General features: G+C 40.8%; 1 long non-coding RNA gene across 1 annotated transcript; it reads right to left on the bottom strand.

The window, feature by feature from the left end:
* Positions 1–418: 418 nt before the first annotated feature.
* On the bottom strand, positions 419–4,773 carry LOC113472104. Its single transcript, XR_003394559.1, has 2 exons — positions 4,634–4,773; positions 419–481 (listed from the first exon to the last, which is right to left on the bottom strand). It is a non-coding gene; the product is annotated as an uncharacterized LOC113472104 (long non-coding RNA).
* Between the last annotated feature and the right edge of the window lie 10 nt (positions 4,774–4,783).

The raw sequence follows: 4,783 nt of genomic DNA, 5'->3' as shown, positions 1-4,783 counted from the left end.
AGAAGGCTCGTCAAGGCCTGTTTGACTTGAGTTCCACACACGAAATCTGTATCTCAAGGCTGGGCCCAAGCTAAGGGCCGGCCCCCGCGGCTGAGATACCAGATCGGTGTGTGGATTCCAAGTAACGAGCCTTGCCGACCTTGAAATAATATTGTTAGTGGAGATGACGAATTCACTTTTTTGACGTGTTCATTGGTGGATGTGTCGAAATCACTTCTTCAATTTTGAAAATATTCCTCATGAGGACACAGTCCGCCCCGGGCGGGAATCGAACCCGCGACCCAACGCTTAAACTTACTCTGGTCGTCTCCATTAGGCGTTGTAGCATTGGATGTTTTATTTTGTGTGCTGAGCTTGGCAGTTTGGTCCACGACCTGATCAAGAGCCTCTGTGCTGGCCATTGTGTCGGGGGTTTATCTTGGCTTATCAATTTCCGTAAGAGTTTTTTTTTTTTGGGTACCCGCGTTGGAGGAGCTTACATCTGAAAATTACAATGATGAGGATTAAAATATGAAATTTCTTTTCGACCTCTTTTGGGCTATTTCTCGGGGCTAAAGGGACTTTTCAGTCCCACTGGTATAGAAATAGTATGACCGTAGTATTTTACTTATGGTTCTGTGAACTTGTAGACCTCACTTAGACTCTTTTGCCCAAGCTGAGACGACTGTACGTATGAGGCTGTGAACCCACGCCCTCCTGATTACCAGGCGAGCGTCTTGACCACTACACCATCCAGGCAGGTTTTATAGGTGAAATTCCACCTAAAACTGACCGGCTTTATACTCGTATTTAGGTATGTAGGTATATACTTAGAGGTCCCCTATGATTCTAGCCATGTACCTAAGTACCTACCTATCTCAGTCACCATATTTTACGTACCTATGAGATGTTAGTACTTTTAGTATGTATTATTATTAGAGAAGTTCAGAATATGGCACTTATTTTTCCAAAATATGGCACTAAAAAACATGGCAATATGGCACTTAATTTGGGAAAATATGACATTTATTTTTTCAAAACATGGCAAAATAAGCAATGTTTTTAAAGAATCAGAGGCAACTGTTTTACATTTTTCCTTGAAACGTCAAATAAAAATTGAATTTTCAACGTTTTAAAAATTTTTTTCGCTGTTTTGACTTCAGATTTGGAATTTTGAGGACTTTTTACGTAGGATTAGTTAAGCTCCATAAAACTCTAAATTATGAGGTACAAAATTATGTACATATAACATTGTAGTTATAGTTAGTGCTATATACATAGTCCAATATACCAGGGATTACAGGGTGTTCCGAGGCTATCATAATTGTTGAAAGCAATTTTACGGGTGTCCAGTCTTATAGGCGAGTTAGGCCTGTCATAATCCTGTAGGACGAGAGATACAGGGATAGAATATGGCGGAGAGGTTTCATAAATCGACCCGCAGATTAGGCGGAACGATTTCGGTAAAGAGTGTACAGGGTGTCAGTCAAACAGTCGAATTTGAAAATAGAAGCCAGCCTAGCTAGCTGGAGGGTAGTGCGTCTTGTAAGCGCAAGGTCGCGGGTTCGATTCCCGCCCGGGGCGGATTTTATCTTAAAAGGGTATGGTTCGTTTTCGGAACGACTGGCTTTCTCCTATCCTGTCTTCCTTCTCTTCGCTCTGGTTCAATGCCCGCTCAGGCTGAATTTTAACTTAATAGAGATATAGTTCGTTTTCGCGGAACTCCTATCCTGGCTTCCTTTTCTCTTTGGTTTTTACGGCGATAAGACCTTAGCAGTTACAGTTCCTTCTATAAAACCTCTTTTTTGAAGAGGTTTCATAGAGGGAATTGTAACTGGTAGGGTCTTATCGTCCCGAAATCAAAGAGGGAAGGAAAACAGGATAGGAGAAAGCCAGTCGTTCCGAGAACGAACCTTGTACCTCTGAGCATACCACCCTTAGAAAATCCAAACCAATTAGCTGGTCCGTGTGTGTGTCTGTCCTTCTGTCTGTCTGTAAACAAAATATCTCGAGAACGGTAAGAGCTAGAGACTTGAAATTTGGCATGCCTGTCAAATGTGACAAGGATGCGACACGAAACTTTTGGTTAAGATCGATGCAACGCTTGGTGGCATTTTGGCCGCTTTTTTGGCAGTTTTCGGTGTAATTCAATAATATCTCGGGAGCGGTATGAGCTAGAGACTTGAAATTTGGTATGCAGTCCACAAATGTGACAAGGATGTAACACAAAACGTTTGGTTAAGATAGGTGCTGCGGTTGGCGGTATTTTAACCCCTTTTTGGCGGTTTTCGACCGTTTTTTTTCGCGGTTTTCAGCGATACTGACTAAACGGTTAGAGATATTGTAAAAGTTACAATAGAACAACACCCAACTAAGCATAATTCAATAAGATAAGGAAATTTGTGTGATGTTCACACCAGATTTTTTTTTTTTTTTCTCTTTGAAAAGTTAGCAAAATTATCGATAGGCAATATTGGTTTCTAAACATTGATACGTGAATTTGTTCTGTACTAGAGCATAATTCAATAAAATAAGGAAAGTCGTGTGATGTTCACACCAGATTTTTTTTCTCTTTGAAAAGTTAGCAAAATTATCGATAGGCAATATTGGTTTCTAAACATTGATACGTTACTCGTCAGTATACCTATATTAGGTATAATATTACCTGTAAGTAATATAGGTACCTACAGTTTAACATAAATATGTTTTGTAGTACCTCTATATAGGTACGTGTGTAGGTATTACCTAGGTAGGTGTTGGCGTGTGCGAGTATATAAGACATGGACATTACTACCATAGGTACAATTAGAGGTGTAGGTCGCGCTAAAGCCGCTATGGTCGCGCTAAAGCCGCTATTACCTACATGGTCAAGTTTTCGAAAATCTTGTAAGCGCCAGGTCGCGAGTTCGATTCCCGCCCGGGGCGGATTTTGTCCTAAAGGTTCGTTCTCTAAACGGCAGTCTTTTTTCCATCCTGTCTTCATTCTCTCTTCGATTTCTGGACAACAAGACCTTAGCAGTTAAGCTCCTTCTATCCAACCTCTGAGAGAAAGACCAGAAAGCACGTCGACTTTTTATTCCCAAGAGGTTTGCTAGAGGGAACTGTAACTGCTAAAGTCTTATCGTCCCGAAATCGAAAAGAGATAGGACAGGATAGGAGAAAGCCAGCCTTTCGGAGGACGAAGCTTATCTGTTTAAGAAAAAGTTCGCCCCGGGCTGCAAAGCAAACCCGTGATTTAGCACGCTGTGTCCAAACATGGTTGATCGACGGCCGGTCGACTATCTATGGACACAGGACACACCTTTACAAGGCAGACGCGCTAACCGTCCAAGCTCACTAGTCTGGCACGTCGGCTTGCAACGTGCATAATTATGACGTCATCGACAGAATATTGTTATTCTAAACTCTGTTTGATGGAGAAGGAATATTGTGGCCAATTTTCATCAGCCAAGATAAACCGGTTAAAAAAGGCTATTTTTATGCCATGACAAGTTTGACTGATATCATTGGTTATGTAAATACCATAGAACAGTGGAACAGGTGTGTTAACACGATACAGTACCTAGGTATTTTAGATTAGATACCAATACTTGAGAAACCTAGGAAATATTTGCACAAGAAATGTGCCAAAATTACTAGCATATTTTGGCACATTTCTTGTGCAAATACATATTTCCTAGGTTTCTCAGGTACCTATAGGTAGGAATCTAGGAATAGAGGTGAGTTAGACCTAGGAAAAATTTGCACAAGAAATGAGTAAAAATATGCTATGTAGTAGGCTAGTAGGTTTAGGTATAGATGACTTAGACCTAGGAAATGTTTGCACAAGAAATGTGCCAAAATATGCCGGCATTTAGGTATGTATCTAGGTACGTAGGTATAGATGACTTAGACCAGGCTTGTCCAACCCGCGGCCCGCGAGCTCATTTTTGCGGCCCGCGAAGGCCCGCCTAAAAAAAATGAACGAAAATCACACCTTCTACGTTTGTGTACCGAAGACGTGAATGTCGATATTCACGCACTTGTATCAGCTGCACAGTGTCCACAGAAATCGCACTAATGTCTTCATGTGGTAAGTTTTCATAATAAAATAAAATTATATTATAATTATATTACACCAGGCCCCCCCCCGTGAGTTGAGTTTTTGCGGCCCGCCAACTCTCTACCTTGGTCTCTTGCGGCCCTCGGGTGCCCTAAGGTTGGATAACCCTGACTTAGACCTCGGAAATATTTGCATTTGCACAAGAAATGTGCCAAAATATGGAGATAATTACCTATGTACATATTACCTACCTATCTACTAGTTACGTGCTTGTAGCATATCTATCTATGACAAGTACCTATTCTAGCTTGCCGTATGATTTGGCTATTTCACCAAGGGAGAGTAGTTTTTGTAGGTATTAAACTAGGTATTTCTTACCTAATTCAAGGCACATGCATTTACATTGTCCATACCTATCCTGGAAACTATCCGGGAACGGAAAAGTTTGAGAAAATTCCCCTCCCGGCCGAGGTTCGAACCCAGTACCTCTGGTTTATGAGGTTTAATTAGGGGAGTACGGGGCAAAATGGGACCCTGGGGCGAAGGGCAAAACGGAATCTTCAAATAGCTTTCGAAAGGTGCTGAATAAAAGACTAAAGGTACAGTACCTACCTCTATTTCATCACACATCCATGATTAAACTGTAACTCGTATCTCGTATCACTTTATCAGTTAGGTACTTCTTTCAGTCTTGACAAAATAAATCAGTTTTTTTTTTTTTTTTTTTTTTTTTTAATTTTTTTAAAATATTTTTTTTTCCAG

The sequence above is a fragment of the Diaphorina citri genome, unplaced genomic scaffold, assembly GCF_000475195.1.
Source record: "Diaphorina citri unplaced genomic scaffold, Diaci psyllid genome assembly version 1.1 scaffold3887, whole genome shotgun sequence".
Taxonomy (NCBI): domain Eukaryota; kingdom Metazoa; phylum Arthropoda; class Insecta; order Hemiptera; family Psyllidae; genus Diaphorina; species Diaphorina citri.
Note: the sequence above shows the minus strand (reverse complement) of the source record. Positions and strands in the feature narration are given on the sequence as shown.